The sequence below is a fragment of the Erpetoichthys calabaricus genome, chromosome 2 (genome assembly GCF_900747795.2).
Source record: "Erpetoichthys calabaricus chromosome 2, fErpCal1.3, whole genome shotgun sequence".
Lineage (NCBI taxonomy): Eukaryota > Metazoa > Chordata > Cladistia > Polypteriformes > Polypteridae > Erpetoichthys > Erpetoichthys calabaricus.
The window spans coordinates 346,918,008-346,938,046 of NC_041395.2; the positions used below are offsets into that span (position 1 = coordinate 346,918,008).

The window sequence follows — 20,039 nt, forward strand, 5'->3', positions numbered from 1 at the left end:
ATCCACAGAGGGACAGACATTCCTAGTGAGTTAAGTTGATGTTTACATTAGAAAACTCTACACGTAAGTAGGAAAATTCTGCAGTCGCCCAACACAATTTTTCTTGCAGAGAGAAACTCTTGAGACTCAGGGGGCCCTGGGCAAAAAACTCAATGGGGCCCACCAACTCACCCTCCCCAGAGTCCTAGCATCACAATATTTTTTAACCGTTGTTTTAGTGCTGTCAAAACTAATAAGAGCAACAGGGAGAATTTACCAAATAGAAATCCTTTATTTTAATTTTGTGGAAAACTGATGGCATAAATAAAACAACACAATACACATCACGTTTGTATAGAAGAACAATAATAATAGCATAAAGTATTACATTGAAAAAAATGTAATTTGTTTAAAAATCTAAATATGTAAAAAAATCAAAAAACTAATACAAATTACACTTAATAATTAAAAAATACACATAATAGAAATTTAAAAAAGTAAAAATCGGGAGAGACCTTTCCCTCGACTTTCTTATATACTCAGACATAGGAATGAGTCATTTATATTAGTAAACCAAAAAAAATGGTCACATTAGTATTATATGTATTACTGTTGATAATTTTATGGTTTTTTTTTGCTACCATATTAATTTTCAAATAAAGTACCACTTCCGGTTAGCAGAAGTGGCCCAAAAGTTGACAGAAACTTCAGTTTTGGATGTAATATATGTATGCAAAATTTGGTTGACATCAGTCAAAGCCTTCTCAAGGTATCGTGTTTACACACACAGACATAATTCCAAAAAGTTGTGTTTTCAGACTCAGGGAGATCCTAAAACGTTGAGATTCATCAAAATCTCAAAGTCAAATTTTTGGACGATTACAATATTTTCCCTATATTTCGTATACAAGAAAGTAAAACAGACTCAGGGAGGTCTGAAACGTCGAGATTCATTAAAATCTGGAAGTTGAATTTTTGGACGATTACAATATTTTCCCTATATTTTGTATACGAGAAAGTAAAACGGACTCAGGGAGGTCTAAAATGTCGAGATTCATCAAAATCTCAAAGTCAAATTTTTGGACGATTACAATATTTTCCCTATATTTCGTATATGAGAAAGTAAATCAGACTCAGGGAGGTCTTAAAACATCAAGATTCATTAAAATCTGGAAGTTGAATTTTTGGACGATTATAATACTTTCCCTATACTTTGTGTACGAGAAAGTAAATCGGACTCAGGGAGGTCTGAAACATCGAGATTCATCAAAATCCATCCATCCATCCATTATCCAACCCGCTATATCCTAACTACAGGGTCACAGGGGTCTGCTGGAGCCAATCCCAGCCAACTCAGGGCACAAGGCAGGAAACAAACCCTGGGCAGGGTGCCAGCCCACCGCAGTCATCAAAATCTCAAAGTCAAATTTTTGGACGATTACAATATTTTCCCTATATTTCTTATACAAGAAAGTAAAAACAAAATAACAAAAAATGTCTTATAACGGTATTGCTGTAACTTTCAAAAAGCTTGATTGTGAGCTTTGACTGCAGCAAAAGCAGGCACTACGTTCTCCAGATTTACAAACCCCCAATCACCGCGCTCTATTCAAATTGGACCTCAGACTGAAATCCTCCCCTCACACAGCATTAACAGGTAAACGTACCCTCGACAGGGAAAGAACAAATCAAATGTACGTTTAGTGCCGAGTTCATCTTCTTCTCGATGTTTTCAGTTGCTTCTGTGCCTTTGGAGGTTTCCTGCTTTGCTGTGAGACTCTCAGGTTGAAGCTCCCACCGCCAGCTGGATGATCGGGTTGTTGGTTTCTTTTTTTAGTCGGATGTCGGCTTTTATTCCAAATGTAATTTTTGTTTTACTGACGGATTTTTCGTTCAGGTTATCGGTTATTCTTTTCTGCTGCTGTAAAACACTCTGTCCATTCGTTCATTCAGAATATGTGAGACTCTCCTGTGCTTCCATTTCCACTCCAACAGGCCGCTTCTACAGTTTAGTTCCAACACCCTGCAATTAAGTATAAATGTGTTAAGGTGGGCATTCCTAATTGAATCAACCTACTGCTTACCCCTGCCTTGCTTCGTCTTTCCTCCTGTTCTTGTTTTTTTTGTTAGTTTTCTTTCTTTTTGCTGCCAGGTGTGTAAATTCTTCTTCTTCTTCTTCTTCTATGTGGGGTTATTGCACTTGATCAGCCTTCTCCATACAGCTCGGTCCTGCAACCGCCCCCCCTTTCCTTCAGATCTTCTTTTGTTTTATCCGTCCACCTCCACTTCCTTTGCTTTCTCTTCCATTCCCATAGTTCCTTTGGCCACATATTCCTAATCTCTGATCATCTTGTGTCCATACCACTTACTCTCCTGTACTTTTTCAGATGACCCAAGACAAAGACTGGACTCCTTCAGTGTTGTGTCTCTTCAGAGAATCCTTGGGTTTGGCTCCCCACCTGACCTGACCTGACCCTTAGTTGTCTCTCCCACTTTTGTTGTACCTCTGATTGTCTCATTTCTTATTTCATCCTTGTTTGGAAGTCCACACATCCATATACTACACATTCTTATTTCTGACACATTCAAGTTCTGCTCCTGCTGTTCTCCTTTTGTTTCAGCTCCACACATCATTGCTGGTCTTATCACCATCTTAAAAACCTCACCTTTAGCCTTCTCCTTAACTCTTCAATCCCACAATCCTCCTGATACCTTCTCCAATTGTTCCATCTTCACTGCACTCTGTGGGTTATCTCTGCATCTAATTGTCCATCTTGGGCTGCCGCTAATCCTAGATATTTAAATTTATCAACTCTTTTCAATAGCAGACCAACTTCTGAATCCTGATCACCATTAAACCTCTGATATCTTCTTCTTCCTATTTATCTTCAGTCCACCATCTCCCAAAGCCCTTCTCCATTCTTCCAATTTCCTCTCCACTTCCTCTTTTCTGGTGCTACACAACACAATGTCATCAGCGCAAAGCCTGCACCAGGGTGATTGGTCTTTTATTCCACCATCCATATCCAGATCACAGAGGTGAGGACTTCACGAAGATCCCTGGTGCAGACCTCCTCTAATCGGGATCTTGTCTGTTACCCGAACACTGCTCTTTTAAACCGAGTCCTCACTCCCTCATCCTGGACACTCCTCACACACTTCTCTGGTCCTCCTTTCTCCCTCGTGCATCTCCAGGCCTCTTGACGTGGCACCATCTGCAAATCAACCACCACCATATGGAGCTGTGACGGTGTGGGTCCGCTCCTTGCTCCCTCTTCCATAATGGGAGCCTCTTGAACCCGACACCGTCGATAATGTAACTGGATGAGCATGACAGATGAAGACAAAACACATATGAAGCAAGGGGAAGGGTGTAAAGTCCTCAGTGCTTTTATTATAAAAACCAAATCCAAATACTGTCCAAAGTGCAGTGCTCAAAACAAAATCAAGAAATAAAGAATCCAGAAATGAGTGTACAATGGAGGTTAAAATTCAATAAATAAGTAATCCATTAAAACGAGGTTAAAATTCTCATTCCTGGTGTTTCCCTTTTAAAATTGACGAGTCTCCGGCTTACCCTACTCGGACCTTGCAGCACAAAGTGACGTCCACCAACAGGCGCAGACATCATTCAAAACTTTCCCGTGTCCCACAGGGAGCCCCCAGACCCTGCTCCCGCAAGATGAGCGTAACGATCACTCCTGCTCCAGGCTGCTCAGCAGAAGTGATCCTTGTGCCCCCATCCTGAGTGCTGGGCACGCGCCACCTCCATTCCTGTCCACCTGCTACCACTCTAAACCCCGGCTCGTGGCTGCTCCTGTCTTTCTCTCTCTGTCCTTTAACCTCCGCTCTCTTGTGTTCTGTTTCTCTTTTCCTGTCTCTCTTTCTTAGGGGGAGCTGTTGCAGGTGTGATCACCTGATTGCTGCCCCGGGCAGATAATAAGACAATCAGAGCCGACTAGGCAATGCACGGACGGCTGACCGCCTCGTACCAACACGGAGACGGGGCGACTTCGGCTGCTCCAACTCCCCAGCACAAGCACGTTCATCATTTAGTTATTAATTCAAACGGCCGCTCTTTTTGAACCGCAGACGCTCTCTGTACCACAGCAGACCTTTATGTTTTTCTCAGTGTTTCTCCATCAGCTGTGTCAGTGCAAAGACGGCATGCGTTGTTCCTATCTCTGGCATAAAATCAAACTGTTCTTCCCCTATGGTGGTCTTTTCCCCAAGTCTTCTCTCTATAACTCCTTTCCCAAATTGAATTGTGTGTGACATCAGCTTCATCCCTCTGTGGTTTCCACAAACCTGAATGTCGCCATTCTCCTTATCACTGGGTTCAGTCACACTGCTTATACTTTTCTCAATCTTCCTCCCTCCCTGACTGGCACCATGTCTTCCTCGAGCCCTTCTTAACACATCCTGCACCTCTCTATTCCACCGCGATGTCCCTTTGATGACTTTAATGACCCCCTGGGCACATCAGCAGTGTGTCTGTCTGCGGAGAGAGTGTCGACCTCATCATTGAGAGGTTTACCTACCTCAGTAGTGACATTCATGTGACTCTGGTGACTCTTCCTATGAAATCAGGTCGCTGGAAAGGGGTGTGTGACGCTCCTGATATCTCTGTAAAAGGATGAAGGTCCAAGTCCTTAGAGTCCTGGTGCTTCCTATTTGTGAGACATGGACACGATCCAGTGACCTGAGATGAAGACTGGACTCCTTCACGTGTTTCTCTTCGGAGAATCCTTGGGGGCCACTGGTTTGATTTTGTGCTGCTCATTGAGTTTCAAATGAGGCACATGATCGGCATTGTGATGGGGCGTCAGTTACGGCACTACGGCCATGTGGTGCAATTACCCGAGGGTGATCCGGCTCACAGGACCAGGCCAAGGGGGCCCATGTAACCCATGGCTGCAGCAGATAGATAGTCATTTCCGGAGGGTGGAACTGGACCGTGTGTCTGCCTGGGGGGTTGCCAACTTTGGATCCCAGGCTGTTTTGTCGTGTGGTGGGTGCGACAACGCATTGTACCAGTGGATGCTCCCCAACCTGACCTGACCTGTCTCTTTGTCCCCAGGTGGGCTCCTTCTTGTTTAATGTGTTTTACTAATGCAGGACACCTGTTACCCCATACATGATACTCACCAGTCTCAGCCTTCTTTAACCTTTGCAGCATTCAATCTATGGAAGATACCAGGAACTGTGGCATTTCTTTAGTTTTCTATGTTGGTAATGTATTTGCATTCTTTGAATTATTATATTCTAAATTTAAACTTCCAGTGACACACTTCTTCTTCTGTATGCAAATTGGAAACTTTGCTTCAAACAACCTACCAAACTTCCTGTCCTTATCACTTGTATCTGACCCTGACGTGAGGCTGGCTAATGTGGATGAAGATTCAAACGGCAGCTCCGGAGTACATCACAAACATCATGGAACCCTCCGCCCCCCCTAATGATCTCAGAGAATAATGGGGAAGGGGTTTCCTAATTAAAATATTGGGAATGGAATGGAATTCAGCCATTCATAATATCCACTTTAGTTCAAAACATGCCAAGCACGCCATGAGTCCATTCGGTGACATAGGCGTCCGCCTACTATGCCATAATCTGAAGGGTGGTATTTATGAAAGTTGGGGGGCTTGCACTTCAGACACTGAGGGGGTCCCCTCCCCAGGTCATCGAACTCTAATCATGCATTGTGGCCGCTGTTACCTGCCGTGTGCTGATTACATTTTATACATATATATATGCTGCTCAAAGAAATTAAGGGGACACTTAAATCCCATATTAGATCTCGATGAATGAAATATTCAGTTCAATACAGTTGTGCTTGAAAGTTTGTGACCCCTTTAGAATTTTCTATATTTCTGCATTAATATGACCTAAAACATCATCAGATTTTCATTCAAGTCCTAAAAGTAGATAAAGAGAAACAAGTTAAACAAATGAGACAAAAATATTATACTTGGTCATTTATTTATTAAGGAAAATGATCGAATATTCCATATTTGTGAGTGGCAGAAGTATGTGAACCTCTAGGATTAGCAGTTAGTTTGAAGGTGAAATTCGAGTCCGGTGTTTTCAATCAATGGGATGACAATCAGATGTGAGTGGGCACCCCGTGTTATTTAAAGAACAGGATCTATCAAAGTCTGTTCTGTTTGTGGAAGTGTATCATGGCACGAACAAAGGAGATTTCTGAGGACCTCCGAAAAAGAGTTGTTGATGCTCATCAGGCTGGAAAAGGTTACAAAACCATCACTAAAGAGTTTGGATTCCACCAATCCACAGTCAGACAGATTGTGTACAAATGGAGGAAATTCAAGACCATTGTTACCCTCCCCAGGAGTGGTTGACCAACAAAGATCACTCCAAGAGCAAGGCGTGTAATAGTCGGCGAGGTCACAAAGGACCTCAGGGTAACTTCTAAGCAACTGAAGGCCTCTCTCGCATTGGCTAATGTTCATGTTCATGAGTCCACCATCAGGAGAACACTCAACAACAATGGTGTGCATGGCAGGGCTGCAAGGAGAAAGCCACTGCTCTCCAAAAAAACATTGCTGCTCATCTGCAGTTTGCTAAAGATCACGTGGACAAACCAGAAGGCTATTGGAAGAATGTTTTGTGGACGGATGAGACCAAAATAGAACTTTTTGGTTTAAATGAAAAGCGTTATGTTTGGAGAAAGGAAAACACTGCATTCCAGCATAAGAACCTTATCATCCCATCTGTGAAACATGGTGGTGGTAGTATCAGGGTTTGGGCCTGTTTTGCGGCATCTGGTCAGGGCGGCTTGCTTTCATTATTGGAACAATGAATTCTGAATTATATCAGAGAACTCTAAAGGAAAATGTCAGGATATCTGTCCATGAACTGAATCTCAAGAGAAGGTGGGTCATGCAGCGAGACAACGACCCTAAGCACACAAGTCGTTCTACCAAAGAATGGTTAAAGAAGAATAAAGTTCATGTTTTGGAATGGCCAAGTCAAAGTCCTGACCTTAATCCAATCGAAATGTTGTGGAAGGACAATGAAGCGAGCAGTTAATGTGAGGAAACCCACCAACATCCCAGAGTTGAAGCTGTTCTGTACGGAGGAATGGGCTCAAATTCCTCCAAGCCGGTGTGCAGGACTGATCAACAGTTACCGGAAACATTTAGGGGGGTCACACCAGATACCGAAAGCAAAGGTTCACATACTTTTGCCACTCACAAATATGGAATATTCGATTATTTTCCTCAATAAATAAATGACCAAGTATAATATTTTTGTCTCATTTGTTTAACTGGTTTCTCTTTATCTACGTTTAGGACTTGAGTGAAAATCTGATGATGTTTTAGGTCATATTTATGTAGAAATATAGAAAATTCTAAAGGGTTCACAAACTTTCAAGCACAACTGTATATTTACTAATCCTGTGTAATTCATTGAGAACAAAATGATGCAACAACGGTCAATGGAAACCGAAATCACCAACCCATTGAGCGCTGATTCAACATCACGCCAAATATCAAGGTCAAAAATTGAAATCCTAGGCTGAGCCAACTTGTGTGAATTTCATCACAGCAACTCCTAATATGACTCAGTAGCCCCCATGTGCCTGTATGGCCCCCCAACAATGTCTACGCATGCTCCTGATGAGATGGCGTCCTGGGGGATCACCTCCCAGACCTGGATCAGGGCACCTGTGAACGCTACTTCAATTTTTGAACCTGCTGTCATCTGTGAAGAGAACAGGGTGCCAACGGCAGACCTGTCAGTTATGGTATTCTCTGTCAATCAAGCTGCATGGTAATGGGCTGGGAGCACAGGTCCCACTAGAGGACGTCAGGCCCTAATGCCACCCCTGTGGAGTCTGTTTGTGACAATTTGGTTAGAAATCTGCACACCAGTACCCAGTTGGAGGTCATTTTGTAGGCTGTTGCTGTGCTCGTTCTCTTCATCCTCACAAAACAGAGCAGATACCAGTCCTGCTGCTGGGCTGATGCCCCTCTACAGCCCTCTCCTCATATAACGGCTCATCTCCTGGTATCTCCTCCATGCTTTTGGAGACACGGGAAGCCACCTTGTCATGGCACATATGAATGTGCCATCTTGGAGGAGTTGAACTAAATGTGCAACCTGAAAGGACTGCAGGTACCACTTCATGCTAGCAATAGTGACAAGGACACGAGAAGAATCAGCCAAGAAGGAAAGGAGAGAGCAATCGTCTGTGGCAACCATTCCCTTTTTGGGGGGTGTCCTGCTGTCACCTCTCCAAGTCACCTGTTGTCACTTTCATTTGCACCAAAGCAGGTGATGTTGATTCACAGTTGCTTCTGTTTCCTAACTGGACTCATTGATATCCCTGAAGCTTCACTGACTTGGTGTTAGGCTGGGATGATTAAGTGTTCCCTTCATTTTTATATGCCAGCTGTGCTACCCATCTAAGACGTGTTCATGTCTAGATAATCAATGTAGACCCCATCCATCCATCCATCCATTTTCCAACCTGCTGAATCCGAACACAGAGTCACGGGGGTCTGCTGGAGCCAATCCCAGCCAACACAGGACACAAGGCAGGAACCAATCCCGGGCAGGGTGCCAACCCACCGCAGGACACACACCCACACACCAAGCACACACTAGGGCCAATTTAGAACCGCCAATCCACCTAACCTGCATGTCTTTGGACTGTGGGAGGAAACCAGAGCGCCCGGAGGAAACCCATGCAGACACAGGGAGAACATGCAAACTCCACGCAGGGAGGACCTGGGAAGCGAACCCGGGTCTCCTAACTGCGAGGCAGCAGCGCTACCACTGCGCCACCGTGCCGCCCCTGTAGACCCCATGTTTTTTTTATTTTTGATACACGGGTTGTCCATTTGGTCTGGTATAATGATACACACCTAATCTCTTCCCCCATAGGGGCCTTTTCCTCTACAGATAGAGTCACCCATTTTTTCTGCACCCGATTTCGAAGTGACCACTCTTATAGTTTGGGAAAATGTCGTTGTGGTCACCCGTTTAGCGACTCTGGCCTAGTCACGTTGAGGTTTTGTTTTCACAATGTGCACGTTGATTTATCGTAACTTTCACTCATCAGTTACCCACCACGCACAGTTAGTCAGTCAGTAGCATTACAGCTGTAAACCTCGGTCACGTGGTCTGAGCGGCTGTAATAAAGTCTCTACCATGCTTCTGTTGCTGGTGCATAATGTCGGACAACAGAATAGGCCAGTAAGACCAATTTATTTTCTCATTATTGGGTACTAGCTGTGTAATCCCATGCTGTAAAAAGCCCGGGGTCCTAGAAAGTATTGAAATTGTCAGAAAAAAAAATTGAAAAGCAGAGATGTCAGGTAACTCTCTCCTAGGAGGATTCGTTTTGCTGACGTGCTAACATCGTTTGTGTGTTAGCAGCTAAGCGGCTGTCTTTCTTCTGAGGTTTCCTTTTACCGGCATGCTCACCTCGGTTGTGCATTAGTGGCGGGAGGAAAAGTAAAAGGGATACCATTCTGCTGATGTGCTCGCCAGTCTTCTGTAATGGCTGATAAGTGAGTGACTCTCTCTTCGGATGTTTCGTTTTGATGACATGCTGGCCTCGCTTTCGTTTCCTTGTGGTGGAGCCCTTAGCCCGACTCTCACTCTCACTTCCAGGCAGACACACACACTTCCAAGCGTAGACATTTACTGTATATATAAGATTTTTATTAACATTTTTGATTTTTTGATGCTTCTTCTATATGTTTTGCCTGTTTTTAAAATTTTCTTTCTGGCCTTAGCATCCAGACGGACACACAGACACTTGTCCTTTAATTACTCTCTCGTATACAAATAGAAATAGGGATATGGATGTAGAGAGAGTAAAGCAGGGGGCTCAGCACACTGCCCTGCGGGGTGCCAGTGCTGACGGTGATGAAGGAGGAGGTTTTTCCACTAATACACAGTTGCTGAGGACTGCCGGTGAGGAAGTCCAGTTCCCAGTTGCACAGTGAAGAGCTAAGCCCCAGATCCTGGAGTTTAGTGATGAGCTGGGTTGGAATGATGGCGTTAAATGCTGAGCTGTAGTCCACACACAGCAGCCTGGCATAACAGTTCTTGTTCTCCAGATGAGACAGGGTGGTGTGAAGTGTTATGGAGATGGCATCCTCAGTGGACCTGTTGCAATGGTAGGCAAAATGGAGGACGTCAGGGATGATGTCCTTGATGTGTTTTAGCACCAGCCTCTCAAAGCACTTCATGTGCTACTGGGCAGTAATCATTAGGGCAGACTACTTTATTTTTCTTTGGGACAGGGATGATGGCTGTGTGCTTGAAGCCATGGCCGGATTAAGGTGGGTGCTATTGATGCTGCAGCATTAGGCCCATTCCTGAAATAGGCTCAGATGAAAACAGACGAGAATTTTCCGGAAGCTGAACAGTTTTCCTTTGTTATATTAACTTTGCTCAGGCTAGAAAAACAGCAATATAAGTAAGCAGCACTGGCGCAGTACTTAGGGTGACAACACTGTATGCCAAGGTTAAGTTGATCTGGTTTAGCCTTTTCTGCATTAAGTGCACTTTTCAGACAATTGCTATTGAATGTTGATGTTACATAGTTTGATGTTAATCTCAAGTTGTTACGATACTACATCTTTATTATTATTCATGTTCAATAAAGGCTGGCTGGTTGCGTCGCAAGCAATTAAGGATCCTTGGTCGGTCTGAGTGCGCATGTACGGTGAGTGTCGAATGCACATGACATGCACTAATGCCGAGAAAAAACAGGCCTTGAAGCAGGTGGGGACAGATGAAACCCTCCGAGATGTGTTAAAGATTATAATAAGTCAAGTTTTACAAAACTAGGTTCACAATATTTTGCTTTTTGTTTTTTAATCTCGTTGCCTCCAAATATGCGGGGTGGCTATCTCAGTACCCCAATGCTTTATCGTCATCCTGTCCTTCTGTTACACCAGATGCATTAAATGTATTAAGCAACAAATATATACGATATATTAACTATTTATTATAATAAGTATTCACAAACACTTCCAGGAAAGGTAATGACAAAAACACAAAATGAACACCTCGAGCAAACCCCCGACGATAAAGTGTCCAGGGGCCTCATGCATAATGCCATGCATAGAATTCGCACTATAACATGACATAAGCACAAAAGCAGAAATGTGCTTACGCACAGAAAAATCCAGATGCATAAATCTGTGCGTTCGCCAACTTCGCGTTCTTCCACTACATAAATCCCACTCAGCGTGGAAATAAACGCACGTGTACGCGCCTGCTGTTCCACCCCAACTCCTCCCAGAATTACGCCTCTTTGAATATGCAAATCAATATAAATAGCCCTTAAGCCCAGCGTTCTGTGAAAAGGCAATGGCAAAAGTACGAGGAAAAATAGAAGAATTTCAGTGAATACCAAATGGAGGCAAAGACAAACGTACTATTTGTTGGTTTAAACAGTTATATAAGCAACATAAGGAAGTTGATCGAGTGACTTAGTGTGTCGGAGAAACTTGAAAGCTCAAGTTCACAAAGTCGCACAGTGCCCGAAATAAAAACGAAGTTGTCAGATATCAAAGTCAGCGTGAGAAGGCGACTCGTAGCCCACCATCTTAGGGTACAGAGAAAAAAAAAGGCACAGTGTGAAAAAAGAACGAAATGTCAACTTTAATCTTGAAATTTCCACTTTAATCACATTGTTTATTTTGTTATTAAAGTAGAACGTCATAAACTTCATCTTAAAATCATTTACTAGTTTCTCAAATCCCATCGTAACTAAAGTAGCACGTTAAATGCTTTGTTGTGTATTTGATCTTCTATGTGCTCTATGTGCCTGAATCACTACGTGCTCTTCCTCTGACAGGACACAGAATCCATTACGTTCGTAATATTACAGCTCTCTGAGTAATTAAAATACTGAGAAGTATACGTGATATCATTTTCATGATGATATGAGTTAAAGCATGTTATTAAACACGGGACGGGAACACGGTGGCGCAGTGATTGTTCATATCTCACGCAAGATGCTTGCTGCGCCATTCGCGAGCTTCGATGAAATGCTTTATTACAGAAGTACTGTCTCTTTCAAACGTACTAACCTCCAATTCCTGTCCTTACTTTTCTTTCTCCAAATGCCCAATCGCCACACAATCAGCTCTGTAATAGACGTTAAGCCATCTGTAAGCTTAGAACGCCGATTCTTCAAAACTTTTAAGGAACATTGAAATATCTTCGTAATCTTTAATTATTCTATCCATCTATCCTTCCAGTGTCACGCCAGCCACAGCGTGAATATAGAGCGAGGCAGGAACAAACCGTGAATGAAGCTCAAGTTTCTCGCTAGCGCTGCAGCACCGTGTAGTTAAAGTTAAAGTTTTATTTATATAATATAATCAACATATTTTGCTGCATTTCATCTTAAAAATGATATTGTCATCATATGTAAATACACGCTTTATAAAGTGGCTCAGGTTGTGTAATATTATAACTGTATCTTAAGTACAATTACCTCATGGTAAATTGCAAGTCCAAACAGTTCTACAAGGAGCACTTGATGGACTGATTGAGTGCGTTTAGAGTTCTTGGGATGAAACTGTTTGTGAACCGCGAGGTCCGAACAGGAAAGGCTGTGAAGCGTTGGTCGGATGAGAGCAGTTCAAATAGTGAATGGCTGAGGCAGCGAGTGCTTGATGCTGTATACCGATAATTCTCTTTCCAATCGCTGTAGATCTGTGATTCCCACTCAGATACAGTGATATAAATACTCCGAGTGGTGCAGTGAGAGTAATATGGAAAAAGATGATCTGCTGTGACAACACCTAACGGGAGCAGCTGATAGAAGAAGAAGAAGGTGCAGTGAGAGTAACAATGCTAAAGCAGCTATGGTATTTGGAATAGTTTGACCATTCTGTGGAGCATTATATTGTTAGGGTTAATTACAATCACATGCATTAAACTAATAAACAATATGCGTTAATTTCAGTGTATTTATAAAGCCGCGTCAGGAATGTGGATCTGAAAAAGAAAGGGAAAACACACAGGAACAGTAGCACTGCTTTGATGCTGGGTGCTGCCAGTCTGTAAAAAAAAAAGAGTTCAGAACTTGCGTACGCCAGGGTATGAGCTACCGTGGAAATGTGCGTGGCTTTACACCAAGTTTAGGTTTTATACATTACGATTTGAACGTGGAAACATTCTTACGCAACATTTCTGTGCATACGCACCATTTATACATGCGGTCCCTGGTGTGCAAAATCTGCAATTTTTTAAATAATAGAAGTCGATATTCTTTATATATAATACGCTACCGTGGCTGTCTGTTTGTCTGTCCAGGATTTTAAATTACCTGTCGCTCACAAACCGTTTGACTGATTGACCTGAAATTTGGTACACATACACTATGTGATGTCTACTGTCCGCTTTTGGGGTGATGATTGACTACCAAGGTTATTCCACTTTTTATTTTTATTTTATTTTATTGTAGAATCAACTCTCGGCAGCATCCCTACCACTTTTGCCATCACTTCCTCTACCTCTTCATATCTTAAATCATTCTTGAGGCAGACGGAAGACTTAAGTGCCAGTTTAAGTGAAAAATTAAGGAAAACGTCCTAAGTAATTGCAACACAAACACAAACTTACCATATATACTCGCGTATAAGTCGGGTCCTGAAACCCAAAAAATCGATTATAAAATCAGACCCTGACTTGTACGCTCGTTCAACAATGCAACACTTACATTTTTTCTTTTTCATCTTCTTGCCTCCTAAAATCTCGCATTTTGTTGCAGCTGCGCAGTTACCAATTTCTTTCACTACTTCAACAACTTTTAATTTAAAACCAGCTTCATATTTTCTTCTGATTGAACACTTCATCGTAGATAAGGGATGCTCTTACAATAAAGGTGGATGAGGGTGTGAGATACAAAAAACACACAACAGTGTAATCATCGCTTCAGAATTGTTCAGGTATCACCGTCTGGTCACGTAGGCACAACAGAGTGAGGGGTTAGGAGCACATTGCCATACCCACATAGAAAAAAAAGGCCGTGTGCTCCATGGTTACTCTCTCAGGTGGGCGTTAGCATATCATAATCTCTTGGACCAATAGCGTGAGTTTTCCACATTCGACTTATACAACCGACATTATAAAATAATGGAAATTATACGGTAAAATCAAGTCCCGCCTTATCCGCGAGAATATACGGTAATCAGTTTTAACGTGAAAAGATGCCGACGTAAGAAGAAGAGAAGAAGCGGGCCACTAGGGTGGAGAAAAGAAGAGAAGATCACAAAGGAGCAAGCGCATCAACCTCTGAGCAAACGAATGATAAACGTCTGAAAACTAGGAAGGCTCAAGTCAAGTGGATTCACTGCATGTTATCGTACAGTGCACCATTACTGGTTTCATTATATCAGTCGTTCTCAAACTGTGGGGCGTGCCCTCCTAGGGGGGCGCGAAGTAACAAAAAGGGGGGCGTGAAGATGTGAAAAAAAGAAAACAAAAATCGAAAGAAAGAAAAATCCATCTATTAAAACCAAAACAAATTAACTTAAACTACGTTCTGATACTAGAAAAATAAATACAGAGTTAGATAAAAGTTAAGTAGGTATAATAAAATATCCATCTATGATATATCATTAATTAAAAAAGAACAAATTGGCATTAGTGGGCTCCTTTCAAAAAAACCTTAGGGGGGCAAGATTAAAACTGTTATGAAAACTCGGGTCGCAAACACATAAAGGTTGAGAAACCCTGCATTATATTTTGATCAAGACAAACAAAGATGAACTTCAATGTCGGACACTTGGTGGCCAATTTAACATCAAAGCATCCCGCTTTCCTGAATTGTGTCACCTTAAAACATCTGTTTCAGTGTTTTTGCTTCCGCCTGTGTTGATTATCTTATCGCTTGGAAACAGAACTTTGACAGCCAGCCAATCAAAGGTGTGTAACAGCCCAAGTCATGGAGCCGTATCACGAGGAAGCCCCGTGTCACATGTCACAATGACGTGGAAGTTTAATGTAAATATACAGTAACTTGTCTGATGGACGGAGAGAGAGAGAGAGAGAGAGAGAGAGAGAAGAGAAGAGAAGAGAAGGGGAGAAGGATAGAGACGTGAGACTTTTGTCATCTGATTGTCAGCTAAAGCACCTCATGAACAACAACAATCGCTAAATCAGCGTTGCCCTGGAACATTCATCTTGACATGTTCTCGACTTTGCTATCTATATTTTCTTTTATACTATCCTCTACTGGTATTATTGTTCTTTAATAAATACCACGTTGCTTTAAACTTTCTATACTTCATGTCTAGTGTGAAGTAATGAGGTAAATATTTAGAGCACCAGGAGCAGTAAGGAAGTGCCATTTGAACTGAACTGCGAGGTTTATCAGCTGAGGGCAAAGAGCTCTGTCACATAATGAACTGGTGTTAAAGTAAGACTTTACTGGTGTGATGGGCAGCTGGCATGCCAAAGAATGGAAGACACTGCCTCCCCCAGGATGCTAGATGGCAGTTTCCCTGCAGCATAGCAGTGCCCCGGATTCCCTCAAGGCACCATGGGATATGGAGTTCGGCTTCACAGCCCTGCTGGGTACCGTGGGTGCAACCAGGAGACGCTGCAGGGAGACAAGGGGATTTTTGCTTCCCGTATAACCCAGGATGGAAGCCCCAAAGTACTTCCGGGCGGAAGAAAACTCAAGCCCTCCGTTTGTCCCGGAAGTGCTGGCAAGTCACATGGGAGGAAGAACGGAAGCACTTCTGGGTCAAGGACTATAAAAAGGACCAGCAAGCGAGCCGGAGTTGGGAGGTAGTTGACAGAGCTTGCTGGGAGGTGTGGAGGAGAGAATTATTACTGTTGAGAATAATTATTGTGTTTATTAATATTACTTGCCTGTGTATGGTGATTGGGGTGCTAAGAGGCACGAAGGAAAGAATTAAAGAAACCTTTTTGTGCTTTTAGCTGGTGTCCTGGGTGTTTGTCTGTCAGGTTAGAGGAGTGATAGCGCCCTCTAGTGTCACACTGGTTAATAAATGGCCTGTAGTCAGGCAAGTGGAGCCTTTGTATGTTTGAATGTATTCTTGGAGACCAAAGGTAATATTTAGGTCTGAGATGTACCTAAGACCTTGTACGTTGTCCGTGCCAATGATAAGCAAGTCTCTTGGAGTACCAGGGAATGATGGGCTATGCATGTGGATTAAAGCGCTAGAGAATAACGGGCTGCGTATACGTCATTCATAGAGTACTTCTGTGGTTAGGGTCTCTGTGTGTGTGTATTTATGTGTGTGTGTGTGTGTTAATCTTATGGTGTGAGAGCAGACCAACCCAGTAACAAACTGGGTAAGCAGAGGGGAATACCACGACAATACAGTTGAGTGAGTATCCCAAAGTCCAAACAACAGTTAGCAGAAGGTAAAATGTGCGGGAGTAATCCAACTTCAGTAAAAATGGATACTAAAGCCAGTCCTACCAACAGAGTCCAGAATGACAAGGGTCTTCTGAGGTGCGCCTCTCCAGAAAGAGTGACTGTGGATGGGATTGGGAGAAAAAGCACCCACCACCACCATCGCAGTAACCGACGGCGATGCAGAAATCCTCCTCCAGTCTCACTTTTGCCCTTCTATGAATTTGCGGTGATGCTCAGCGCTCACCTCATCGTCAACTCTCAGTCTGTGCCGACTGGTGAGCCTCGCGCTTCATTTTATGGCCTTTTGAGTGAGGGGCACGTGTGCCGTCTTTAAGTCGCGGTGAATCTCTTTTCACAAGAGTTGCCCTGTCTGAAGCCCGCTGTTGTCTTATGTCTGCCATGTTTTCTGCCTTATTAGTCTCATAGCTTAGAAGTGAGGGTCTTAGAACGTCAATAAATCTTCAAGCACTGTTATTATTCACTTCAGTTTATTGTCATTATGCTCAAACACTACAATGAAATCTATTTGTAGGGGGCCAGCTGGCGGAGAACTAATCGAACTTACAGAGCATACAAGAGCATACAGCAGCAGACACAAATCAATAAAGAGAACAGTAGGAATCAATTAAAGATGAAGAATATCAGAGTAGAAACAGGCAGGCAGCACCAGCACTACAAGACGTCTGACTACATGAGGGTCCATAACAGCAGAAAATTACGGCTGGAGGCTCAAAGGGCCAAGCAAAATAAAACAGTAATTTAGGGGCCTCGTAGCTCTCAGTCTTAACTGAACACCTTAGCGAGTAGCTGGGGGACCACCACGTCTCTGCAGATGCTGTTGTTATGGCAAATTGTCCCCCTAAAGAAATCCAAAAATCAATTTGAAGGTCCTACACTCGCAGAACAAACCAAATGTGCAACTTCAATGGTCTTCTTCCACATCCCAAAGATTTAGAGAGAAGCCTAAATTGGCCCAGTATAATAATCTACTGTATATGTATCCACCTTAACAAAAGGACAAGCGTCATGTCAATATCTGTGTGTCTGCCTGGCTGCTATGTCTCAGTCATTCCAACATATGGCGCATCACAAACATAAGCCGTAATAAAACACATTGCATTGCTCATTCCAACAGATGGTGTATCACAAACATTAATACTGATTTTATGTATTCCACACCAAATGGCATATAACAGAGACATACATTGTGTTTGTCATTCCAAAACATGATGCATCACAAACATTTGTAGTATTACATTTTATTGCTACAAATGTTTGTGATGCACCATTTGTAGGAATGAAAAATGCAATACATTTTACTACTACGTGCATTACAAAATCCATTCCAATAAATGGTGCACTGCGAACATTAATGCTGAGGTCTATGTTGATTACTACAGATTTTCTACAGGTGGTGCATCACAAACATTAACAGTTTTTAACGAGTCACATAGCAAATGGTATACAACAGAGATTTATGCATTGCATTTGTCATTCCAACAGATGGCACACCACAAATAATACAGTTTTAAAATAGAATAAATTAATAAAAAAAGACACAAAGATTCCGGGTCCTCCCTGCGTGGAGTTTGCATGTTCTCCCTGTGTCTGCGTGGGTTTCCTCCCACAGTCCAAAGACATGCAGGTTAGGTGCATTGGCCATCCTAAATTGTCCTTAGTGTGTGGTGGGTGTATGTGTGTGTGCACGTGCGTGCCCTGCAGTGGGCTGGCGCCCTGCCTGGGGGTTGTTTCCTGACTTGCTCCCTGTGTTAGCTGGGATTGGCTCCAGCAGACCCCCGTGACCCTGTACTTATAGTGGGTTGGATAATGGATGGATGGAAGACACAAAGAAAATACAAGAGAATAAGTTCTGCATATTTAAGTGTACGTGTAAGTGGGGCTGGAGCCACGAACCTGGTCTTAATCAAAACCTTATGATGTGACAAGTACTGGTGTGGCAAAAAATTTCAGGTGGCAGCAAACTGTGTAGCTTTTGTGGGTTTTTTATTGCAAAGTGATAGGTGAACTGATTGAAAAGGTGACATAGCACAAAAAAAGAAGAATGAGAGCTCTGACATCTGCTGACCACAGAAACATAGTGGTGCTCAGGAATTGCTTGGGCTGGAATCTGGATTGCCTTAATCATAAGTTTATGAGCTGATATGTTTTGGAAGGTCAGGAATTGTACGGTCGTGGCAACCTCGGAAAAGTCAAAAGTTTGACAAGAATGCAGAGCCATCTTATGAGCATCTTTATGGTGGACAGAAAAGCTCATTGTAATTAAATATTAACCCTCACAGCTACATATGCTGGACACATTCATGACAACCCAGGTCTTGAGTCGTCCGCCTCAGAAACAGGCCTCACCCAAGACAGTCTGGCCTCAAACTCAAAAAGCAGGTTTCGAAATAGGAATCAGGCTTTTATGCATTGAAATGCGTAAAAAAACACCCAGAAATGGAATTCAAGGGAGAGGCAATCTGTAAACGTCTGGCTTATAAAGGGCAAAGGCAAAATGAAGTTCCTAAACAAAAGAACAAAAATGGTAAAGCAAGAGAAAAACAAAGCAAAAAGAGTTGATGAGAATGGTAACTCAGAGCTGACAAGGCCAGTCTGTAATCCAGATGTTATGTATTCCTGTGAATGTATGTGTATTTTAGGTCTGATTGTTGTGTAAGTTAATTTTGAGTTATCACTTGTTGCTGCTTTTAGATAGATAGATAGATAGATAGATAGATAGATAGATAGATAGATAGATAGATAGATAGATAGATAGATAGATAGATAGATAGATAGATAGATAGATAGATAGATAGATAGATACTTTATTAACCCCAAGGGGAAATTCACTTACTCCAGCAGCAGCATACTGATAATAACAATATTAAATTAAAAATTGATAACAATGCAGGTATAACAGACAATAACTTTGTATAATGTTAACGTTTACCACCCCGGGTGGAATTGAAGAGTCGCATAGTGTGGGGGAGGAACGATTTTCTCAGTCTGTCAGTGGAGCAGGACGGTGACAGCAGTCTGTCGCTGAAGCTGCTCTTCTGTCTGGAGATGATCCTGTTCAGTGGATGTAGTGGATTCTCCATGATTGACAGGAGTCTGCTCAGCGCCCGTCGCTCTGCCACAGATGTCAAACTGTCCAGCTCCATGCCTACAATAGAGCTTGCCTTCCTCACCAGCTTTTCCAGGCGTGAGGCGTCTTTCTTCTTAATGCTGCCTCCCCAGCACACCACCACGTAGAAGAGGGCGCTCGCCACAATCGTCTGATAGAACATCTGCAGCATCTTATTGCAGATGTTGAAGGACACCAGCCTTCTAAGGAAGTATAGTCAGCTCTGTCCTCTCTTGCACAGAGCATCAATATTGGCAGTCCAGTCTAATTTATCATCCAGCTGCACTCCCAGGTATTTATAGGTCTGCACCCTCTGCACACAGTCACCTCTGATGATCACAGGGTTCATGAGGGGCCTGGTCCTCCTAAAATCCACCACCAGCTCCTTGGTTTTGCTGGTGTTCAGGTGTAGGTGGTTTGAGTCACACCATTTAACAAAGTCCTTGATTAGGTTCCTATACTCCTTCTGCCCACCCCCGATGCAGCCCATGATAGCAGTGTCATCAGTGAACTTTTGCACGTGGCAGGACTCCGAGT

At 42.9% G+C, this 20,039-nt stretch overlaps 1 protein-coding gene across 1 annotated transcript in view; it reads left to right on the forward strand.

The window, feature by feature from the left end:
- Window positions 1-9,506: 9,506 nt before the first annotated feature.
- LOC114647400 (uncharacterized) overlaps window positions 9,507-20,039 on the forward strand; it is a 723,921-nt gene continuing 713,388 nt past the window's right edge. Inside the window, exon 1 of the mRNA XM_051923407.1 lies at window positions 9,507-9,521. The gene's annotated coding sequence lies outside the window, so the exon portion shown is untranslated. The remainder of the gene's footprint in view (window positions 9,522-20,039) is intronic.